Raw genomic sequence first — 25,808 nt, forward strand, 5'->3', positions numbered from 1 at the left:
AAGCGTCGGGCCTGGATTCACAAAAACCAGTTTGTCCTCCATGATTGTTGTTTCCAAGCAACTGCAAACTTTGTCTTCACCACCACAGAAGGCCTGCCTCTCAATTAAACAGATTGGACAATGGGTAAAAAACACAAATGACGTTGGGCGCTTTTCTACTCTGAGTTGTTCAGAGCTCTCCTGCAAAAACGCGAAGTGCTCTGGCCATCTAAACTGCGAGATGCCCAGGGTACATGAGCAGCGCGTATAACGCTTACTGTCTATAGAAAACAACTGGATAAAGATGCCTCTCACTTCAAAAACCACATCCTGTCTGTTAGGGGCCTTACTTATTGTCACATTCATACCACATTTGGGTTTCACATTAGCCTAGTTAGTACACATCTACCAAACTCGAATCGTCACAAAATATAATATCCTGACAGTGGTCTGCAGCTCTGTACTGATGAATTTTTTGTCCTTCGGAGCTTAGATTTCCCCTGAATAATGGCATCACACAGTATAAAATAAGTGGTATGATGCCTAATGTCACCTTTTGTTCTACTTCCTAGAGGCATTTTGTCAGATCTGCTACTGATCAAGCTACTTCGACTTATTTTATCTTAGATATTAGTTAAAAAAAAAAAAAAAAAAAGATAACATGAACCTAGTTGCAGTAACTGAAGTTGTAAACACTGCCAGGCAGTGGATTGTTGACATATAACTGTTACTGATAAACTAATTAAGCCAAAAGGTGCTTTAATATTTCAGGACACAGATTTGTTGCGCTCCTGTTAGCAGATCACAACCTTCTATTTTGACAGTTAAGTAGATCTGCACCTTTTGAACTCAAGGGAGCATCTTTGTGTCGATGGGGTTTCCTGGGAAGTCATTGTAATCAGTTGAAAAGCCACTATATTGATCCAAAGAGAGCAACACAGACAGAGATGGGGAAATATTTGCAAGGGGGGGGGGCATTTATTTAAACAGCCACCTCATGTCTTTCCATTGGACTTCTTTTCAGTAAAGCCCAATATTCAGTGAATTTGGTACAGAAGAAAGTGGACCTGAGCAGCTGTAAGACTAATTTAGACTAGAACTTGTCTGCCAATTTCCACTTTGTGTGAAAAACTGGCCTCAAGAAATGTTCCAATACAAATGGACACCTTCAAATGTGGCTGATTTCAGTTTTCTAGTTTTCTTTCATCATGAATTTACTTATGGGTGTGAGATGACAAGTTACCAAACTCGACAACATTAATATCTTAATAGTTTGGCTTCATAGTGTTTTTGTTTGTTTCATGGATGAGGGCAAAAGGATAGCATTTCAGTTCATTCAGCCATTTTAGTGGCCATCTGTGAGTCAGAGGTTAAATCAAGGAATGAGGTGATTTAAGGTTAGGTTTGTGTGTCCACTCATGTTTCTGAATAGCTTCACCCTTTTTTATGCATGTGTGAGTGTGTCTGTGTCTCTGGGTGTTTGGTTTAGTGTTCTCGAGTCGATAGACTGTGAGATATCCATAAATTCACCACCAGATTGACAGGGTTTATGTCGAAGCCCATCCACAGTGAGGTTCATTTTGCTCAAGGCAAACATAAATGTCTTTCTAGCTCTATAGTTAGGGGCTAGGCTATAGCTGAGGGAGTATAGAGTATACTTTTGTAATGATTCACAATATTTACATTTTAAGCACTTAACTGATGCCTAGAGTCAATTTATAATGAGTAAAACTACAGATTAAGGGGAGATTCCTATATCACCAACTTGTCATGCAGCAAAAAGTAAAGGTCAGGATCAAGAAATGCAATGTATAGTGCAGTGCCACTAGAGGAAAAGTAAGGGAGAAAGGATTTTTTTTTTAACTTCAGGTAAGTGCACAGGAAAATATGGTAGGACAGGACAATATCATTAGGATATGATAAACCATGAGAGTTTGTGTACTTGGACCCCATCCAAGCTCATCCTGTTATCCAATTATCATTAACATGAAACATACAGGACAAACACAAGAGATAAGACAATGTGGCAAATTCAATTTTCTTACAAAGGTGATAAAAGAGATTCAGGCCAACTCAACTCAAACCGCTATTAGATTCTTTGCCTGTTGGCTTGCCAACATGAAGCAGACAGACAGCCTGCAGACATGACTGCTGTCCCGATACATTGGTGTGGATGGATGCACCTCATCATGGCTGAGCAGAGCTAGATATAGAGAATTTTTCACATGAAGGCCTGTTTAGTTTATTTAAGGCATCCTGCATGTCGTATGTTATGAATATCACAGTGGTGACAGACAGTGAAAGCCTGCTGATTTGTACAGTTTTTCATGAAGCACATGTTCAGTGACACCATTTTAACTGATTGATATCGAATTCAGTGCATTAGATAAATTACTGATAACGGTCTTAATTCAGGTCTTTAGAGTCATTCAGTCCCTAAAAGCCCATCAGTTCATAAATGCTGTTTCAGTGGGTGTCTCTGTGAAGCTGTCATCTTTCCTGGGGTATGATTTTATTCAGGGCTCTGACTGTGTGAGAGCAACATCATTTTGGCACATGATCATCACATTAGCAAAGTGTTATCCGCAGCAGAGAAAATAACAGACAGCAACATCACTCCAGTATTTCTGTGCTTTCATTCTGTCTCTGCATGCAGACTGGGGATCAGCTGATGGTCAGCTCAGCCTGAAACTGACAGCATGAAATCAGTGTCTATGAGAGAGAGAAGTGATGGTTTGTATCAACCTGAACTGCCCTTTACTGGCACTGTGATCTTGCTGCTGAATTTGGCTGGAGCTTGGAAGGGACTTAGTGCCACCTACTGGTGCAAAGCTGATGGGGATCTCTGGAGACAAGAGAGAGGAAACTGGCAGGATATATGATTAGAGAGGCTGGCTGGATGGATGTGATGCTTAGCCTTCCATTAATATCAAACCAAGGCTGCTTTCTGCACACTCTCTCTCTGAGATTAAAAGGCACTTAAAAAAGTTATTGTTATTAACCATCATTCATACATAAATCATAGTCTCTCTACATAGGTGAGCTTAAGTAATTCTAATGAGTTAAAAATGATGTGTGTGTGTGTGTACATATGGGCATGCAAGAAATAGTACAAGTGGGTTTTGTGAGCCATTTATGTTTTAGTGTTATTTTGCTCTATTTGATGTCTGTTTAAAAAAATAAACAAGACTCGACAAGGCTTTTCATATTATCTACTCCTCCTTTATGTAGTTAATTCTTTCTTCTTCAGTGAGTGGTTACATTTATAAACAGGCAGGGAAAAAACAGGTGGGACGTTCCTTATCTCTCATGTACATTCGAATATAACGATTTGTAATTTATGACTTTCATCACGGAGAGGGATGTGGTGACAAAGAGGTGCACAGTCAAAGGAGTCTATTGCAGGTTTATTTAAAAAAAAGGAATCCCCAATGCATGTGTGTATGTTCACATGCATAAAAGCAGGTTGTATTTCTGTGTACAATTGTTGGTTATACGTAGGATTTGTGTATGTTTGCTAAAATAAGTGAGTGTTCTAAATCACACCCGAGTCCAGTCTCAGTGTGGTGTTAGGCCTAATCCCATATCTTGGACTGTGTCCTGAGTACTACAGTTGCCACACTCAACAGATTCACTGCTGTGTTTCCTCTCCACTATAAAGAGCTTGTGTAATTAGCTTGCTTATTGCTCCGTTTTTTTGTCCTCAGAGCACCCACTAGAAAATCATTCATCTTAAGAAGTCATTTAAATTAGCTTATTTTTGTCAGTTGATTAAAGTCACTTTAGGTTAAATGATTTCAGTTGTGTCCACTGTGCATTAATGTATCACTAAATATTATTGAATCAAGTCAATTTTCTTGTTAAAGAAATCTTAATTATACATCTGTGTTTTAGATTGATTAAACCTGAAAGTCTGAAACCTCTGGCAGGATTCTTTGCTTGCTTTAGGACTAAGATTGGAACTTTAGAAAACTCGGTGACTTAAGATTGACATTTTCTGAAGTTTTTATGAAGCTGGGATGCTTTCAAATGGGTGCATCTTAATTTTTTTTTTCTCCGATAGATGAAAGTTAATGTAGGCGTCTGGAAACATTTGATCTGTATCTCTGCCATACATTTTTGCCAACAAAACTGTTCTCCCTTGTGAACTATTGACTATCTCACAACTTAAGATTTCTTTTTGAAGAACATAAGACCTTAGTGTACCGAGTGTTTTTTGAGGTGGGAGTAGGATGAGGATAGTATCATTTTCCACCCCACTGACCAACTCATAAATCACACTGCAGCACCAACACACTGCAGAGAGGGAGAGATGGCCTTTTGTTCAATTTATTAAAGTTGTAGATTGTTCTCGTAATGCACAATGTTTTATTTACTGAATATAACACTTAGTTCTAAAATTCTTGGATGCTTTACAAAGCATGGCAAAAAGATAAATGAAAAATGTATTGTTGAGCTGAGTCTATCAGTCCTCATCTTCTAATCTTTCCCATTTATGAGAAGTATAAGGATTAAAAAGGTCACTGAGATACATTCTTCATGGTGTCCACTCCTTTCATGTTTTGCTTCATTTGTTTCTCTGATAAAGGATGTGCTGCCCCTCCCTGTTTTTCAGTATTCTGTTGGTCAACTGGCTTTACTTTGTTATGGTTTTCTCTCATTTCCTGTTTGTCCATCCATTCCTTCCATTATCTCTCCGTCAGCAAAGCCTCCACCTCTTTTGTTCTTACTATTTGGACTCTTTCCTCCTCACATCTTAGTTCCTCGTTCATGAACCTGTGGTTTGCATTAAACAGATTCCTTGAGCTTTTCTCCTTTGTTTCCTTCAACAACTGGCTGGTGTCAGCAACAGTGGCGCCATCTGATGAAATTTGTTGATTTTCTTGCTCACATTTTGCTGGTTGTGAGCTGGTGTCACCATCACTGGTGTCACCATCACTGGTGTCAACATCACTGGTGCTATCATCACTGGTGCTATCATCACTGGAGACATCTATCAAAATCTTTGTGCTTTCCTCTAACTCACGTTTTGGTGGTTTCCTCATTATGAAGATGTTAGTATCAGTTGTTTCAGAAAAGCTTAATGTCTCCAGGTCCAGTGATTTTGCTTCACCTTCTTCATCCTCCTCAGTTTTCTCTGTGTATTCTTCCATTTTCCTTAGCCACCTTGATGTCACCCTCTGCTCTCGGTCCAGCTTGGTGTAATGTAGGAATCTCTCTCTTGCTTCCTCCGGCACTGGCTCTCTCAGCTGATCTTGAAGCCCAACTGCCATCTTCTCTCTCAGGGCATGATTCATGAGAAGGAATTCTGAACGCAGCTCTGTGATTCGCTTCTCCACCTGTTTATTCACCAAACTGTGGATCCATATGATGCAGAACCTCCTGTTGTTTTCTGCCTGTTTTCTCCTCCTGACAAATCATTAAGACAAAAGTCATTAATGATGAACTTTTCAGTAATGACATATTACATTTTTGCATTATTCATATACCAGAAACAATTGCTTGTATTGCATGTATGAATTGTATTGAAATAAGATGAATTAAAAAGTAGATAGGAAAGCAAAACTAAACAACACAAAAATATCTGTAGCCTTTGTCCTACAAAAAAATGCATATGTGTAAGAATTGTATCTGAAGGGTGAGAAACTGAGACGTTTCTTTCTACCAGATTTTGCCATCAGGATATCTTCTCCCAAGTTCTGTGTGGAAAAACAAAAGCAGAGTGATTTTAATATTATTAGGTCTCCTTTTTGCTTTATACCATGGCCACTGTGAACTCTCAATACATTGTTTGCAGTTAGCCTACGTGATTATGATGATGCGTCAAATTTAGATGGAGGACAGGAAGTGAAAAGCAGAATGTACAAGATGGAGGAACGTTTGTACTGTGCTGCTTTAGACGCCGTTACAAGGGAAAGGTATCAACAGAAAATCACAACGTATGTTGGATATGATCCTTATGTTGAAGAGGAGTAATTCTTCAGTTGAAATGAAAGATTCGCCTGCTATCCAGGGGTACAGACTCCAACAAAGCAAAGAAAAAAATAACTTTAATGTTACAAAGGAAACAGCTAAAGGAAATCACTTCCTGCCCTCCAACTGTGTTGCCATGTAACATCCCAGGGCATTCAAATCATGATTAATTCTTTGACAAACAAACAATAAGATTTATAAAACAGGTATTTATTTAATAACTTATTTAAAATGTTCTGTGTATGTTTTATTCTGTGATTTTTCCTTTCTTTTCTTGTATAAATTAATGTTATTTCATGCTACATGAGGTTGGGTTGGCCAGTATTGTGTTGTTTATGCTTTTACATGTTTCTTAAAATCATTACTGTACTGATCTGGTGCTTCTGGTGTTTCCAGATTTTGATATTTTGACCCCTCTTTAGACCCTGCAAATTTTCAATTTCAGCCTGTTCTATTTTTTTATTCTCACACTATTTGTAACACACAATTAAAAACAAAAAGAAAACTTAAAATTACTGGTTTAGTTTAGTCCCGAACACATTGATTTTCATTAGTTTCTTATAAAAATATGGAGCTTACAAATGCGTACTGCACAATTGCCATATGAATAACAACATGCATGTATAACTCTGATATTTTAATTAGGGCTAGCTAGTTCTAATCTTAATATAATTAGGAATATATATATATGTGTGTGTGTGACAAATTGTGATAGGGTGTATAAATCAGGCTTGTTTCCAATTTCCCATCAGAGGCCTGCCAGCTGCTCTGTGTTGTGCTGGAGTCTCCAGCTCCAACAGGTGGCTGCTATTTCTAAGTCATGTTTATGACCACAGGCCATAGTCTCTATAAAAAGGCTTGCCACGTCACAGCATTACTTTTCATTTCACTTCATTTCATTCTTTGCTGCCTGTCACTTTCACTCTACCTCTATTTGTATGCTTGTCTCATTCCCATTAGTCACTCTGTCTTTCTGTCCTATCTCCATCCCTGAAAATTTCAAATAGCAGAGATGTTGAGGAGTGCTGCTGACTTGTAAAATTCTATACTAAGAAGTGCGAGGAGGGTCGTATTCCTGTTCATCCTGGCAGGCTCCTAGTGGGAGGTGCTTTCATCTACAAATGTGTTAATTCATTGGTCTGCACCTTCTCTGGTGACCTCTGAAGCTGTGAGCGTAGGCAAGGATTCCCGTTTCCATCGGTGTGCACATCTGCTGTTGACACACCAGCTGACATATTAATTTGGCACACACACAGACACACATATTGCCCATTAACTCTGTCCCTTTCAGTCCTCTGACTGTATTATGTTGCTGTGAGAGACATCGGACTGTTCACACTCTCATCCATGAGCTCCACAGAAAGTGAGTATTATTTCACATTGTTTTAACTGTGGTTTATTATAAAGCTAGTTAACAGCATTATCACTATTTAAACAATACTAGAATGTTATTTTATATTAAGTCTGCACTGTGAACTGATCCCATATGAAACGGAAACCAGTTCTGATGACTAGCATCTTAATTAGAACAAAATATACATCTGTGAGAAAGGATTCAAACTGTATTCATCTACATTTTTGTTGGATCAGTTTGACATTTAGTTAAATACATTCTTTGTTTCAACACATTTGACAAAGTGGTTGCCAGTTACACACCTGAGAGCCTTCCAAATGAGTATGAGATTTCTGTGGATGTGATATGTTTATTATTACTTGGCTTTACCTTAATGACGTGACATCAGCGACCCACCACAAACACAGCACACCCCTACCTAGCTCAGTTGTCTTTTTATGTCTTTGTGTGTAAAATCATGCACCCTTACATGTCAGAAATAAACACAGTATGGATGGGTATCAGCCTTCAAGAGGTCATGCAGCACAAATTGAGCTATTTGTTTGTGTGTTTATGTAACAGATTATATTGTTTATGTAGCATAAACTACAATATACTGTGTTCTGCCCTAGTGTAGACCCCCTGCAAAATGATTACAGCAGAATCTGTTGTATGTGTGCATGCTTATGCATATAATTTTATTCTTATCAAGAGAAATGTTAATTTTTCTATTAAAAATCTTGAAAACAGATATGAATACCTGAATCAGAGCAAGCAGTGGCAAGACAGTTGTACCCATTAGACATTTCTGGGGCTGAAATCTGTGATCATTTGAGAGAGAGAGAGAGAAAGACAGAGAGAAACTTCATTTAGTTTTTTTTTATTATTGCTTAACTCTGCGACTGAGGTGTCAGTCATCGTCTGGAAACTGGGTTCCTTTCTATCAGCCATCTGTTCATTCCTGTCTTTCTGTCTTTTCATCTGCTTTAATCATAAAATCTCTCCTGCTGTTCATACTCATTTATTCTCTTTGCACACCAAGGCATTACCAGAATACAGTATTAATACAAGTAAGAAGTCTTATATTCTTAATTTTTTTATGCCAGTGTGGACCTTCTGGTAGCTGTGTGTGTATATATAAAAGCAATGTTTGTTTGCCTGTATGAGGGTGAATATTTTGGAACTTCCATACATCTATAGCAGTCAAGTGCACTACATGACAAACACCATTCATATTACCCCACACTGTGTCCATAAAGTCCATAGCGGACAAGGGGGGTGAACATGAACATCCTAAAATATTAACACAATCCAGTTTTCCCATTAGGAGAGACCAGTTTCATCTTATTTTTATTTATTTATATTTAGAGACAAATACACAATTGCATGGCTGCAGCTGTAAGCTCATTGTCATACTGCTGCAAGATGAATAAATCTAATGTACTATATATATAGTACAGTAGATTATATATATATAATATAAATATCGTTCTTTAGAGGTGTGTGTTCACACATATTTGTGCCAGCTTTTAATTATTGTGTTGTACTGTATGATAACATTAAGTGATCCTCTAGTTTCATAGAGGAAAAGCTGCCTTGACTGCACCAATGCCTCTCTAAAAAATACCCCTGTAATACTTTCTATTAGGGTTGTCCTCACTTTAAGACGTTTTAGTCATCTAATACTCTGGGATTATTTTGACTAATTGGCCAAGATCATACTGACTGATTAGTTGCGAGGGACAGTCCTGCCATGTAATGTCACTGCAGAGCTAATGTAAAAGTTGTTTTTGATGAGGTGAGAAAGAAGGTCCTAATCATGAAACTTTAGGAACCTGGGGCAGGGACAGTTTTTGTAATTAATGCTCTTGTAGAACTAGTCTTTTTTAATTATTGACGTTCACAAGGGTGAGTTTTAAGGGACCATTGCTCTCAGTGGTTTTAATAGAATCATGTGGAGGTATGAGTGTGCATGTGGGTGTTTTTCTAATGAAAGAAGATGAATCACTGGGTGATACTTGTAAGGTTTGCTACTACAATCACTCAGGTTTGGAGTGTGGGCTTCTTTCTAGGTCTGGAGTGTAGGCTGCTCTGATGAAACATTGTGTGGGGGAAGAATCCCGGGTTGTTCAAGGAAAAGCCTATCCTATCCTAAAACTTTTAAAGTAGCTATTGTGATAGATCCTGCATTCTGTTTGACAGTGCTTATTTCTGTTTTCGTGGATAACGTGGGTATTTTGGTATCAGGTGCAAACATAGATTATGTGTTGCCACGCTGAGCTAGTTCCAGTGCAGCTACAGTGGAGTTTCATGGCAGAAAACAATGAAAGACGTAATTCCTTCACAATCAAAGAATGAGGAGGGTTTCATTCATAGCTCACAGTTTTGCACCATTGTTCAACATTTGTACATGGAGAAATCATCAAAGAGGGGTACTGAGGTACAGAGGTACAGAGGTACTGGCTTCTCCAGTGACAGTAGGCCAGTAGACAATAATAACACCTGCACCCACAGCCACACTGTAGTATTATGTTATGGTCACTGGTCATAAATATTTCAATATTATTTCTGAGAAATCATATTACTATACCACAGTGCATTATATGACAGTGCCCTTGATCCTCAACGGTCATTACTATGCATAAGGTGTTATTACGATATTAAGACTGCCTAACTAACTTCAGCCTGCCATAAGTGGTACAGGCAACAGAATTTTCAGCTTGCTGATTGGATGGTTCTTTGCGCATATCTCCTTGGGATTCATAGTTAATGCCTCTTTTCGAAAGTTCATGCAAATAGTCCTGTAGTTTTACCTTTTTCATCAATGATGATTAGGAGTTATGTCACTATTACAATTACACTCTCTACCAACAAATACAATTCAGTTGTCTTAATTACAAATTAAACTGTATATGTGTGTGTGTGTGTGTGTGTGTGTGTGCAGAGCCTATTCCCGGTGGCTGCTTTACATTTGTTTAATTGATTATTGAAAATGTATAAATCAGTCTTTGTGTCTGTGCGCTTGTCTGCCTGCCTATCTCTCTATCTCTTCCACTTCTCTCCCGGTCCATCTGTCTGCCTGCTCATTGAGTCCACCATGCTACTTCCAGCTGATAAAGCCTGTACCTCTTCCCACTTCTTCCACTGATAACACTGCAGTAGTAGGAGGATAGGAGAGGAGATGACTGAAGAGGCTTTGAAGAGTTGCCATGCATTGTTTATGGCTGAACCGTTAAGTGCGCTTTTATATTTGTTTTACTGATGTTATGCTGTGCATGTTTTTGTGTGTGTATGTGTAGCTCTGAGATGTGTGGTGAGTAATAAGCAGACAGATGGTGCACACTCCAGGGTTCGGTGGTGCAGACATGCCAACAAGACATTGCATGGGTGTGTTTGTTTATCGCATATATGCGCATGAGAATGAGTGTGTGTAGAAAAGAAACAACCTCACACATTTTATAAGGGCATATAGACTACATTTGTATGCATAAAGACAGTTGTTTGTTACCTCAAGAGCAGTGCTGGGAGGTTTTGGTGTTTACACAAGCATGAAGCTGTACAGACTATAGCCTCAATCGCCACATGTTCTCTAAATATACATGAATGTACCCAACTACAAGTGCATATACACATGCACACATACTGTACCGTACATAGTTATTTTTCTCGGAGCCCCGCTGGTCTTGGTTATGTCATTTCTAAGCCTGTCAGAATCGCTTTGGGTTAAGGAAAATGTGCTTTATTATCGAGCGCACTGAGGCATCAGAAACCATTTTGTTGTTGCTTTTTTTCTTGAGAGATCCAGACAAATTTTAGTTTCATCATTTTTTCTGTAGCGCTCTAGGCTGCGAGGATGAGGTGAGCTATGTTGGATTGAACTCAGCAACTGAAGTCATAAGACCTGCTGACAGACACAACGCTGAACAAACCTCATACAATAGCACACATGAAAGGGACAGCTGTTGTGTCCTGGGGTCCGACTCTATTGTAATATAAGAACGTACACACACACACCACACCACTCCCTCTCTTTACTGTGCCTGTGACAGAGTTTTGTCGTGACTCTGCAGAGCTGTCGGTGCCAGGAAGCAGAGTGGCACCTCCCTGCTGTCGTGCCCCCTGTCTGGCCTGGCAATCACCTGTTTTGCTTCCTAAATGCAAAGAGATTAGAAAGAAAAGAGTGAGAAATGCATATGCTCCCTGTTGTTTGAACCTCCCAGCATTTCCTTCCATTTTGTTGTGCTATCAGGTGTTAGTTTTTATATTTCCAGCCCCCTTTTCCATTGTCACTGCTTTTTTTCATGTCTTCCCCTGAGTTTTTTTCCCTCTGTTTTGACACCCTATGCTGCTGTCAAAATGTTTTCCCATCTGATGTTTCCTATGTCTACCATCCCATCTCCCTCCTTCCCTTTCACCTTTCAGACATCTACACTGCTGTACATTTTCTGACTATTTTATAGCAGCTCTTTTATGCTTCACCTGACCAAAACACATCTTTTTTTCTGACTTGTGAAGTGAACCTTTCCATAGTTTCTCCCAGGATGAGACTCTTTTTTTTCCTCTGGACTGATAGCTCCTGGCAAGGAGCACCCTCCACATAGCTAAGTGATATGAATAGCTAGCAGGGAGAAAAGCTTGGTGGATAGGACTGACAGAGAGAAGGAAGGAGCGAGGGAGAGACTGTCCTTTACATTATTTACAGCTTACACATATACTCAAGAGAATAATGATACTGTTTACAGCAAAGCATGCTGGGATATTTTCAACATAAAATATGCACACACAGATCGTGCACACTCATCTTGTATGATATCCCCCATTGTACATATGTGTATGTATGTACACTATGTATCTTCTTGTTTATTGACTGTTTACAGTATTTCTGAACAGTGCACAAATAAATAGCCTCATTAAGGCACATTTACTGCAGGCCATTTTTTCCTCCACTCACATTGTACAGTTCATTGTTTCTTAAACATTGATTGGCCACCTAAGTGAAACAATCTGAACTACCTCGTCATGATGTCCTAAAGGGGAGGTGCTCACTCAGCAAGAAAGCTATGGCTCCACAGTATTGGTGGTAATTGGTTTCAGGTTTTAGGCCTTCTATTGTTCAACAGTAAAGAAATGTTTTTGCCACAAGTTTTACTTGGTTTTCAGTCACATGCCTGTTATGGTGTGTAAAGGGATTGTATGCCACCAGAAGTATAGCTAAATTGCTTTTTCCTGCGGTCCTTACCGCTGCTGCGGTAAGGACTCAGCCTTAATGATACGCGCTCTACCAGGTGAGGTACCGGGGTGCACCAGGATTTTGTGCAATATCAACAGGTTTTTTTAGGCTTAAGTTTTATGCTTAATCCAGCCCTGCACTGCCACACAGGTCTTTTCAATTACTCTGGGTGATCAAGCCTCTAGTCAGGTTAAGTTGAGTTGGGGGAAAAAAAAGGGTCACGTCAGCCTCTTAGTTGTAATCGTGAGTCGTGGATGATATGCCCAATGATATCTCCCACTGTGTGAAATGAACTGCAGGAAATGTTAAGAAAACTGTGGCAAAATGACTGCATTGGCAGCAATTATATCTAAATAGAATTCAATATTATCACTAATCGATCAATACAGCTGATTTTAAAGGACATATACTTTCTTTGTGTCTGGTTTCACATGTTAACAAACCACTTCAAATACGTAACACAGCAAAAGTAGCTAATTTAGGCTATTTACAGTAAATGGAGTCATTAGATGTGGTCATAACAAGGCTAGCAGTGGGGGTAACCATCTTGGAATAATGCATGAATGCTTCAAAGTCGGAAAATGGGATATGTTCTGTTCTTTCCATTCTGCCAATATGGCGTGAATGCAGTATTGTAACAGTGTAAGTTGTCCCACCTTATAGCTGCATCAAAGACATGACAGGAGAGTGAAGGAAATGTCAGTCAAGCCCAGTTACATGGCCACACAGTGCTGAGAAAAGGTCTAATCAGGCAACATAAGTGACAGCACTTACATGAGAGGACTATGGGTATGTAGGGGCAGTAAAAACGCCAAAATACTGTAAATGAATTTGAATGAGAGGGAAAATGTCAGACGCTGAAGGAAGAAATCTGTAGAGAATCTGTAAATAAGGTTTAGTTCAAGTGTCTTTGAGCAAGACACTTAACCCCAATTACCCCTGATGGCTAGCAGCGGTGTGTATGTGCGTGAATGAGAGGCACCATGTAAAGCACCTTGGTAAAAAAAAAAGCATTATATAAATGCAGTCCATTTACTGTTTGTAGACTACATGGTCCCTCTTATTGGTACTACTGCTGCTGACATCCCATCACATCCTTCATACATTAATTCTTTCTTTGTCTGTGTAACTCTTCTTCACATTTAACCTCATTTTCTTGCTGTCTCTCTCTCTCTTAGTACTGTCCGTCACAGTCTCTTTTTTATATCGTTCAATAAAGCGGATATGTAATCTTTATCAAATGTCCAGCTGAGAGGATTGGTGAAGATAAAACCAGCTCTCTCACTGGCTAAACATCTGCAGACGTTTGAGACAGCAGCTGGTAGAGAGTTCCTGGTTCTGCCCCTATTAAGGTTTTTTTTTTATATCGTTCCATTCCAGCGGATTAGTCAGTCTACAGTGAGGAGCTCAGTACAGTTGTGTGTGTGTGTGTGTGTGTGTGTGAGAGTGACAGCAAGAGAGGTTGAGAGAGAGAGACAGAGAGAGAGAGAGTGAGAGAGAGCAATCTGTAGAGTTGTGATGCTGAGTGACTGCTTGTGGAGTATGCAAGAACTACACAGCTGGTTGTCCTTTGCTATGTGTGTGTGTGTGAGCAAGGTACGAAGCGAGCTGGTGTGCATGTGTGTCTCTCTCTCATATAGGAGAGTAAGCCAGCAGCAGCAGTAGTACAGTGGACCGTGTTCAGTGTCTGGATGTTTGCGCTGCCTCTCTCAGCTGCGGGACGGAGCCTTACTGTAGGTATACACACACACAGCAGCACACATGCACACAAGCTGTTTTGACTTTTTTTCCCTTGCAGGTAACTCATTTCTGTTTACTGATTGGTGTATTTAGTGTCAAGACAAAGAGTGGCTGTACAGGAGCATTCTTTTCCTCCAAGAGTATTTCAGTCCAGAGGATTTGAGACAGTTGAGTGAGGTGATGAAAGGATTAAAATGTGCTGTTCATCCGCTAAATATTTCTGTCACTTCAGCACATTCACACATTTGCATGCAGAACAGATTTTCATACAGTATTTCCATAAACCTGAGTACCTGCTTTGTTTATATTGCTATTTGCACTCGGTGTTGCCAATAGAAGGAGCTGGCCATCTTTAAACTATGTCTAGGTGTTATTGTGTTTGTTTGTTTGTGTGTGTGTGTGGCGGGGGATGGCGGGTTGGAGGTGCAGTGGGTGTGTCGTGTCCTGTTTCCAATGGTGTGGAACTTGAGCTGGCTGCTAGTATGACATGGGTCTGTTAATTAGAATCCAGGAGGATATGGGGAAAACAAGAGAGAGTGAGAAGAGATGAACAGAAGAAAAAAAAAACAGGGATATAAAACACAAGTGTGAGAAAGAGATAAAAATAAGGAAGGACTTTTGTATGGACAAATACAAACACATGTACGGATTGATGCAGTTGAAGACATATCTTCTCGCTTGTGCATCTATTTTGACCAGATAATGGGTTAAAAAAGCAAGATAGATTGCTAAATTTGTAGGAGAGCTTTCCCATGGGTGAGGACAGAAGGCTTATGTGCTCCACACCCCACCCACGACACATGTCCCTGGTCCACACCCCTCTGCCTGGCTCTCCAGCCGCAGTCTTGTTCCCTTAATTCCTGTTTCAAGGGCTGGGTGCCGAACGTGCTCAGAATGAGAGCAAAATAGCCACGACTGGGGCAGAGGGGGGACAGAGAAGAAAGAGATGGAGGAAGAAAATGATAAGAAGTGAGTAGAAAGAAAGATTGAGGCAAGGTGACAGAGAATACATGGGAATAGAGAAGGTTAGAGAGAGAGAAAAGACTACAGCAGGTGAAAATAGAGGGGATAGCCTGGGGAAGGTGAAAAAGGAATGGTGAGAAGATGTGATTTAGTCTCTCTCCACTGATGTTCCTCTCATCAGGCAAATGCTGGATACATTGCAGGGTTTGTACAATTACAAGTACAATTTTCATCAATTTTCAAGATCAGTTCATGGCAAGAAAGCATTTGAGAAAACCAAGTCATTTTCGCAGCCCTCCTCAAAATGTCTGTGTCATCTAAAAAGAATCAAATATTTTCATGAAAGCAAATGAAAGCAAAAAAAGTGGCAACTTGTGTCTGAATTCCTGAATGGTATTTCTTGTTACTGCTTGCATACCCAGTACAGTACTTCATAATGCACACTGTGAAGTTCTCCTGGGACAGAAGAAAGTGCAGCATCCGCAACAGAGTTTCACGTCGAATGTTGTGTTTCTGAGATGTGACTGAATCATTAATTTTGTCATGTAAATTGTATGTACTGCATTACAAATTATTGTGCACTGCATACTTTCTCTTCCATACATAAATGAAATGAGTCCACATATAAGCCAGTAACAAACAATGTCAGTAAATAGATGAAGAAAACTTTGGGAAGGATTTTAAGGTTTGAGATGAGAGATGAGCTGAAACCCTTTTTATTCTGTACATTCAATAAACTCATTACATTCATGGCTGGGATGGGCTGATAATATAACACTGTACAGGCTCCTCTTAGTATAGATTAAAGTGTTTGTATCAGCATCATCCTCAGTGTGTAGGATGTATTGGAGTCTTTCATTCCTTTAATAATAAAGAAAAACTCTGGCTGGGAAACAAACTTTGTTTATGACCAACCAGTTTAGGCTGCTATATTACAACATTCATCAGCCACTTATGCTGTTCTGGCTCCCAAATTGAGTTTCAGAATTTTAAAAGATCTTCTAAACTATGAATGATGTCAACATGCCTAGCAGAGTTCAACAACAGCCAACATTTTCAACATTTGGCTGGTGTAAATGTCCCAGCTGGGGAGACCTGGAGAGGATGAGGCTTACCTCTTTGCTGATGTGATAGATTAGCTACAGTTACACACTGGTTGGTTGGTTGCTGATTCTGTAGAAGCTCAATGTGAAAATAGCCAGAATGCTTCATTGGTTCCTATAACATAGGACAACTAAACACATTTATGATAGCAAATTGCTAGTAAATTCAGCTTCATAGAAGATGCTCTCTTTGTGGACTTGCTCATTTCTTAGTGTTGAATGAAGTGTCATGAACAGTATTATCTTGGGTCATGAAGAATAGCTGCAACCACCTTCCTTTGTATGCAACTAGAGCTATATGGGGGGTTTCATATGGAAGTGGATATTGCGTAGGAGCTTTCTTGCACCTTGGTTAATCATACACTTATCATAAAAAAACCTACCTGCATTTCTCAGATGAAGCTTGCTCATTACAATTAACTGCACAGTCTTTTTTAAAAATGTCTACCAGGCATGTGTACAATCACAGTTCACAATTTCTGTTTCTCTTTCAGTCTCTTTTCATCACTTGGCACATAGTTTCACATCCATCACATGCTCATTGCAGTGATAACCATCTACTACAATTCCTCTAACGTCAGTCTTAGCATTTTTTTTTAGCAAAGGTAATGTAAAAGATACACACTCTTGTCATTCTGCCAATTGGTTTGTTTGCCAGTGTGGAGGTGGAACCACAGTCTTTGATCAGCACCATCCTCACTGTGTGTCGGGATGGCACTAGCTGGCACAGAGACAAACTGCTTTATGTAGTGAAAATCAAGGCATTTGCAGGCATATTGTAGACATTTATTGCATGATTCTTTGTCACAAAGAAATTTATTTAGTGCTTAGGTTTATCAGTCCACAAAGAAATATTTTCTGTAAATCTTGGGTAGATAACTAGACGCCCGGAGTGGTGCCAGCCCATCTGGTCAGTGTTCCTAACCTTTTACAGAGCAGGTGGTGCTGGATCACATATAAAAGGTGTAACTTTAAGCACTATTCATTGTCCTAAATACCGCAACTCCCACGAATTCTGTTGTACATTGGATAATCTTGCTATTATTTCACAAGAATTGCTATTCCATAATGTGAAGCTTTCACAGCATTTCAGATTAATAGTTTGCTGATGTAGATGAATTTAAAAATCTAAATAAATGCTGTATTTATGCAATGCACAAAGTAGTATCTGAAAAGATGCTGTTCAGACCAGATCTATACTCCAGCATCACGACTCAGACAGTGAGGGAAGGGGTGCTGTCGGGGGGAGTCAGTACTGATGAGAAGCCATGCCTCGTCACACATAGTCAATATAATGCCATGGATGTAATTAAAAGGGCATTTCATAACATATGGCAGCCTACACTCTCCCTAGTCCAACAGAGGGAACTCCACATTGGGAGGAAAAAGGGGAAAAATCTCCCAAAAAATTAATAAATTAGAAAAATTATAGACAGAATCTCCCTTCTGTTTCATTAATATGTATGGGAGAAGGTGCAACATACCACAAGACAAAAAATGCTAATACCACTACTGGCTCTGCAAGCTTTTTTCAGTATAGTAAGAGTTTAAGTGGTTCATAGGGGAACTGCAACACACAGGAGTGCATTTAAAATTAGATGATAATAGCCTTTTTATTTTCACACTTCTTTGAGTTCACATTTGTAAAACACTATCTTACAGGAATATGAAGCAATAGTGGTGTTAAGTTTAAGGCATTACAGAAAAAATGCTGTTCGATGTTAGGCATGCTGGCACTGGTGCTTCTTTACACGTCATGAAGTGTACAGTATGTATCACAGTCCAGGACAGCACTCCCATTAAAACCATTCATTTTCTATGAATGTTTCAAGTTATTCATCGTTCTTCAATATGCAAGAAGTGGCACATAAACAGGTAAGACCAGTTTTTTTCATCTGAATTAAGACCCGTTGGTATTAATTTACCTAACCCTCGTCATTAAGTCAAATACAAATACAAGTATTTTTCTACTTTTGAGCCTGGTTGATGTCAACTCTGTTATGCACGCTCATAATCTGTTCCAGGCACAGCGCGCCCATCCACCGCTTAGTCTGTCGAAGTTATTCAACCACTCTACTCATAGCGCTAAAACAAAGTGTGCTATGCTCAGGAATACTCTTCAAGTTTTTGGAGGTTGTTCAGTATGTCTTGCAGAAAGTGCTTTTTCGGTTGTGAAGGAAAGTTAGTTAATTTCTTGAGGGACAGATGGCTTTACTTGTTGCTAAAGTAACCGCTAACTACTGCTAACCGTAGCTACCGTAAGCTCCGTTAGCCATGCAGCTGGTGATCCCATTAGCTAGCTGACAGGGAGCTCGGAGCCCGGGCCTTAAAACCTCCTCCTGGCAGTCCAAAGCCCCTGTGCTAGCGGTGTGAACACCTACACTAACTCGATTAGTGTAAGCTAAAAGGACCACTAGCTGCATGGCTAACTGAGCTAACTTGATAACGGCAGCTAGCAGCAGTAGCAATAGCAGCAGGTTGTGGTTACTATCTGTCCATCAGGAAACTCCGTAAATCAGAGAGTTGAGGCAGAACAGCTGAAAGACATCAGAGGGAAAACCAGAAAATAACTTCTCCATAAAATATGATCCAGTTTCTCCCAAATTACTGAATATAAGTTATAAACGTTTTTTTGTACAGTAAGCAGTGAGGCCCAGCCCTCAGAAACACTTCGCTCTGGCGGCATCTGTCATTTTCCTAACCTAATTCTTGTCTCATTTGTGGTCTGATAAACAGTAAATTCATCCAATTCAGTTACTGTAGCTGTCATAGCCGTCAAGCTTTCCTCACCGGCAACACAATGATGCGGTGTGCTGGCTCACAGCACTGGGTGTATAAAGAGAACTGGATGCAGCAACCTACAAGCCCCTCTGCAGGCTTCCATGAAGTTTGCCAATCAGAAGAAAGTGGGTTTTTAGGGAGGGGGCCTTAAAGAGACAGGAGCTAAAATGGCTTGTTTTCATGCAGAGGATGACCTGAGGGTCTGCATAAATGGCCAGTATAAGATAAATAAGGATTTTTTAAACTGTTAATCATGCAAAGCTACTTTAGTGGAATCCCAGAATAAAAATATAGAGCTGGAAATAAACGTAATAGGGCCCCATTAAACTGTAGCACTGGTTATTAGCCTTTATAATAACTAAGGGGCGAATTCACAACAGGATTGCGCGGCTTTTGCAGCAGCTAAACCTGCATGAATATGACAAAAAGAAACCATGTAATTCTCAAAGCACCCGCAAAGGGTGAACTGCACCCCTAACTGCGCTGCCAAGCAAATAGCGTCTCAGTGCTCCGGTGCAATTTGCAGGTATGCAAATTAGGTAAAATACATACATTTCATTCTATGCAAATGAGCCAAATTGAAAAACAAGGTCAAATTCACAAACACCAGCGCTAATAGCCACACGCAGTTAGTGTTATTAGCGTCTTCAGAGAGTTGGTGGTAACTGAAGCGCATTTATAAGGGGCGTCACACCCAGACTTTCCAGTGATCGTGGCAGCAGTGATTGTAGCCAGGCGAAGCAATAGTGCAACACAGTAGGCTACATCATATGTGCACGAGTGTCACAGAGACAGTACAATATCTGATATAGACCATGAGGGAATGAAACTGCTGCTGTAAAAAAGGGAGACGATGGTTACGGACTGTAACAGTCCAGCATGCGCCCAGAGGCATGAGGGAGAACGCACAGTTAAAGCACCCCAAATAACAATCAATCCATATACAGTGAGTCATAGAAAAATGAGACATCCCACAGATTTAAATTAATGAAAGAGCAGGGGGAGTTATTAGATAATGAGAATAGTTTAAAACAACTCTTTCAACATGAGTGCAAAGTGTTCTTGCAGCTGCATTTATAAAAGGTTTTGACTCAGACATTAACCATATCATGTGATATGCTACTTCAGTACACCTTAAGAACAAATATTACTGGGACCACTACAGAAAATTGCAGATGAACATTTAACAGGCGCAAAACAATGGCAAATTGCGCTCAGCTGCAAAACTTTATCGCCGTGTTTGCTCTGTAATATCATTAGCGCAATATCTTTGGTGAATCGGACCTTGAGACGGGGCAGATAGCGGTTGCAAATGATGCGCAATTCATGGTGCTATCAGTGGCAGCAATCCATTCTTGTGAATTTGCCCCTCAATGTATTGTTCTGCATCATCATGAAAAATACCTGAGAGTCTAGTCATAATAGTGTCTAACGCTGACTAATGTTGGTTTCATGTACACGAAAATGTTACTTTTGCAGCAGTCACAAGGGGACCATGATACCAAAAAATCTATTTAGTAGTAGTTATAGTATGAAAAACATGCTTTTATAAGTTTGAAAGGAATCCAAAAAGTAATGCTTCTATCTGTTGATACCTGGAAGCCTAAATACATACTGTACAGTGTAGTGGTGGGTGGGAGATGGTGATGCTTCAAAAAAGCACATCAGCAATCTTTTTGGGTTGGTTCCATTCTGTTGTGAAGTTGCTGAGCCAGCAAATGGAGGCCTAGATCAACATGTTCCTGAAGGATGTGCTTTGCTCTGTTCAGAGTGGCACTGTGCTCTGTTTATGAGGCATGTCAGCATGATCTCAGACTGGCATTGACTCGCTTCGAGTTGGTTGACAGGTTGGGTTGGCAGCAGGGCGACCAGCTTGTCTGTCTGCGATGTCAGCAACACTTGACGCTCCCAGCTCAGTTTGTCACTGCACCAAATTCAGTGGTGACAAACACATTGGGAAAACCTGCTAATGCTCTGCAGTCTGCCAATATGTTTGTTGTGTGAGAGATGTTTCCTGTTTTTCGATCTCATTGAGTATGTCTGTGTCAGCCTGCGTACCAAAAAGCTTCTTGTCTGTCTGTTGGTCTGTCTGTCTATCTACCTGTTGTCATTTTCCCTCCTCCACAACTCCTGCTCTTTCCTGTTTTCATCTTTCATGCTGTCATAACCTCTTTGTCTAGTTCCACATACATATTTTCTCTCTGCTACTGTCTGCTGTTTTCCATTCATCAATGTACAACTCTTATTTCTCTTTCAAGCTGCCATTCTTTCTCTCTTGAACCCTCTCTACCTTTACTGTCTTACTCGGTTCCCCCTCAGCTCTTGTTTCACCTCCTCCCACCTCCTCCGCCTCTGTCTCTCTCTCAGTGGAACATCTTTCCTCTTCATTATTTATGGAGAGTGGCTGTGTTGTGAAGCTGTCCGATGCAGCAGACAAGAGTGCTGTTTCCCTAGTATTAACCTGTACTGAATTCCAGGCAGATTTATGTTTCATATGTTCTGAAAGCAAACGTGTCCTTGTCAGCATGCCTGTGATTGTAATTTGTCGCAACTCACGTCATGCGATACCTCTCAGTAGAACGTGTTGCAAAAGTTCAATACAGTTGCATCAGGATGTGGTATTAACACATTTAGCACTTTTAATCCACAGCTGACACAATTTAGGTAGATGTTAAAAATATCATTTTCTGTTTGTTGGTTTTCCCTGAGAGGTACATCCAGACGTCTTTGCAGTGACACAGTGAGATGTTAAAATGCTAGCTATGACTGGTCAAGATTGTGTCAGTGACAGGAAAGTGTAAAATTGTAATGTGAATAGGGCTGCTGGATGTTATATATGTCGTCAGGACAAAAGGATACCTTAACAAATCCAATTGATTCACCACCACATAGACAAGCTTGAGCTTTATTTCCTTTAAAATAGTATTCAGACATTACAGTTGGCACTCACTGTCATCCTTTCATTTAGGCCAGAGTAAATATAATAGACAAAAGGCTCTTTTGTTACACTTAATAAGCTGTGTTTAATGGGTCTTACAGAGCATTTTCTACCACACAATAAAACCATGTCCATATAATCTAAAAAATATGGACAGTAACCTCAAAATGTTGCTTTGCATTATATCTCAACATACAGTGCCTTGTGAAAGTATTCGGCCCCCTTGAACTTTGCGACCTTTTGCCACATTTCAGGCTTCAAACATAAAGATATGAAACTGTAATTTTTGTGAAGAATCAACAACATGTGGGACACAATCATGAAGTGGAACGAAATTTATTGGATATTTCAAACTTTTTTAACAAATCAAAAACTGAAAAATTGGGCGTGCAAAATTATTCAGCCCCTTTACTTTCAGTGCAGCAAACTCTCTCCAGAAGTTCAGTGAGGATCTCTGAATGATCCAATTTTGACCTAAATGACTGATGATAAATAGAATCCACCTGTGTGTAATCAAGTCTCTGTATAAATGCACCTGCACTGTGATAGTCTCAGAGGTCCGTTTAAAGCGCAGAGAGCATCATGAAGAACAAGGAACACACCAGGCAGGTCCGAGATACTGTTGTGGAGAAGTTTAAAGCCGGATTTGGATACAAAAGGATTTCCCAAGCTTTAAACATCCCAAGGAGCACTGTGCAAGCGATAATATTGAAATGGAAGGAGTATCAGACCACTGCAAATCTACCAAGACCTGGCCGTCCCTCTTAACTTTCAGCTCATACAAGGAGAAGACTGATCAGAGATGCAGCCAAGAGGCCCATGATCACTCTGGATGAACTGCAGAGATCTACAGCTGAGGTGGGAGACAATCAGTCGCATACTGCACAAATCTGGCCTTTATGGAAGAGTGGCAAGAAGAAAGCCATTTCTTAAAGATATCCATAAAAAGTGTCGTTTAAAGTTTGCCACAAGCCACCTGGGAGACACACCAAACATGTGGAAGAAGGTGCTCTGGTGTTGAAACCAAAATTGAACTTTTTGGCAACAATGCAAAACGTTATGTTTGGCGTAAAAGCAACACAGCTCATCACCCTGAATACACCATCCCCACTGTCAAACATGGTGGTGGCAGCATCATGGTTTGGGCCTGCTTTTCTTCAACAGGGACAGGGAAGATGGTTAAAATTGATGGGAAGATGGATGGAGCCAAATACAGGACCATTCTGGAAGAAAACCTGATGGAGTCTGCAAAAGACCTGAGACTGGGATGGAGATTTGTCTTCCAACAAGACAATGATCCAAAACATAAAGCAAAATCTACAATGGAATGGTTCAAAAATAAACATATCCAGGTGTTAGAATGGCCAAGTCAAAGTCCAGACCTGAATCCAATCGAGAATCTGTGGAAAGAACTGAAAACTGCTGTTCACAAATGCTCTCCATCCAACCTCACTGAGCTCGAGCTGTTTTGCAAGGAGAAATGGGCAAAAATTTCAGTCTCTCGATGTGCAAAACTGATAGAGACATACCCCAAGCGACTTACAGCTGTAATCGCAGCAAAAGGTGGCGCTACAAAGTATTAACTTAAGGGGGCTGAATAATTTTGGACGCCCAATTTTTCAGTTTTTGATTTGTTAAAAAAGTTTGAAATATCCAATAAATTTCGTTCCACTTCATGATTGTGTCCCACTTGTTGATTCTTCACAAAAAATTACAGTTTCATATCTTTATGTTTGAAGCCTGAAATGTGGCAAAAGGTTGCAAAGTTCAAGGGGGCCAAATACTTTCGCAAGGCACTGTACTTAAAGGCTCCGCCTTGAGCGCTTAACACCAAAATTATTGTTTGCTGTCATGCTCTTACTACCCTAGCCTTTTCCTCAGCATCCAATAAAATTCAGACAAACTTAATAAACTAAATGTTTTTACCTGAATTAAACTAACTTACAAGTGCAATCACAATTCATAGACTGGACCACTGATTCACAAATCACTTGCCAGATGTGACAGGATGTGAGAATAGGGCTCCCACTAACGACTATGTTTCTATTGATTAATCTATTGACTATTTTATCGATTAATCTACGATGGATTTTCCACCAAAAAATCAAATTGACCATTTAATTTGAGTTCAACTGTATGTCATTGTGTAATGCAGCACAAAACAAAATGTAACCAAAGGTTTATATATTAAAGTGCAAGACTGAAGGTTTATACTGGCAACTCCACATGACAAAATAAACACACACACACACACTGGCACGGCAATCAACGTAAAATAAGCCCAGATTGTAACCTAAACATTTCAAACACTTAAACACTTATTCAGTAAAATGCTTTATGAGTGTATTAAACAGCTACAAGGACAAAATATATTAAAAAGCTCTCCTTACGTTTCAGAAACGTAACCCGACGCCACACTGCGGTGGCCAATCCAGCGATCAGACCAGTCAAACGGCTCCATAGTGAGCCTGAAATATCACTGAAACCGGTTCATGGACCAAACTGTGATACTCTCCCAGTTGTTTCCTCGATTGGTTTATTTTGTGTACCCAACTTCGATGTCTGTGTCTGACTTGCAGTCTATGCTGAAAAATATGATACCAACGAAGCATCCTTTGGTTTGTGTTCATTTGTTTGAGAGAGAGAGAGAGAGAGAGCTGTGGTCGAGTGACATAGTGAGTGAATCAGGAGAGGGAGTGCCAGTAGGAGAAAGGCTGAGAATCAGCACAAATAAACACGCCTGCACCGCAACGCTGTCGTCATGGCACAGCAGTTACTTAGTGATTTTGAAGATAAACAATGAAAAACCATGCGTCTGTTAAAAATATTGATGTCGATGCATTTTCAGCTTCGACGTCATCGATTACGTTGACTAGTCGCGGCAGCCCTATGTGAGAATAAAACGTAATCATCAAGGACATTAAAAACATAAAATAATCTTTGATTTAAGTAATGCCTCATTATGTTCCATTACAGCAGTAGATGAATAGACTTCATTGCGATGAAACACCCTACAAACAAAAATGTTAAATCAAGCTCCTCAAGTAGAAGGAGACAAAAGCTTATCATGGATTGCTTGAGGTAGTGGTTAATCACACTGGCATACTGGATACATACAGTATACACACACATATTCACAGACTACAGCTTAATCTAGTTTATCATGGGATTTACCAAGAAAGAGGCTCTCCCCTCTTCTGGACGCCTTCCGTATATGACGCAGTGTTTATCGGTTGATCACCCGTTTCACCATAAACCAAAGTCAGCCAAGCTCAGCCCTGATATCTGGTGCAACTGGGAGGGAGGGTCTTGACACAGCTGGCAGGAAGGATAGAAACTGGGTTAGTATCCTGGGTATGGAGGTCAGAGCTACAGAATAGAGTCACACACAGAGGGCAGCTGGGGTGACAGTAAGAGTGACCATGATGAGTAGGATGATGATAATTTCTCAGCTGTTAGAAATAGCAGAGCATATAATCATTATGGGGAGCTGCTCCTTTGTGGTGAGTCTGGTGACTTATTGTGGTCCAGATAAAGGGACTGTACAAAAGAGATGATGTTTCCACTTCCTACTGTTTCATCCCTCATTCTCAGTCTGTTTATCTTTATTTCTCCTTATTCCACTGTCTCTCTCCTGACTTTTATGGATGATTGGAGATGAACCAGGCTTTCAAGTATAACCACTATGTTCCCTAGTTCCTCACAGCATTGCTGCGATGTACAGTGAAGAGAAGACATTACATAATGGTATATACACACACCACTGCA

At 40.0% G+C, this 25,808-nt stretch overlaps 1 protein-coding gene across 11 annotated transcripts in view; it reads left to right on the top strand.

Moving 5' to 3' along the window:
• mctp1a (multiple C2 domains, transmembrane 1a) overlaps window positions 1-25,808 on the top strand; it is a 157,973-nt gene that overhangs the window by 12,862 nt on the left and 119,303 nt on the right. Inside the window, exon 1 of one of the 11 annotated variants that reach the window (XR_006377913.1) lies at window positions 13,931-14,248. The exons of the other annotated variants lie outside the window; for them this stretch is intronic. The gene's annotated coding sequence lies outside the window, so the exon portion shown is untranslated. Of the gene's footprint in view, window positions 1-13,930; window positions 14,249-25,808 lie in introns of those variants that run through there. 11 annotated transcript variants of the gene reach the window in all.

This window comes from Siniperca chuatsi, linkage group LG5 (assembly GCF_020085105.1).
Source record: "Siniperca chuatsi isolate FFG_IHB_CAS linkage group LG5, ASM2008510v1, whole genome shotgun sequence".
Classification (NCBI taxonomy): Eukaryota; Metazoa; Chordata; class Actinopteri; order Centrarchiformes; family Sinipercidae; genus Siniperca; species Siniperca chuatsi.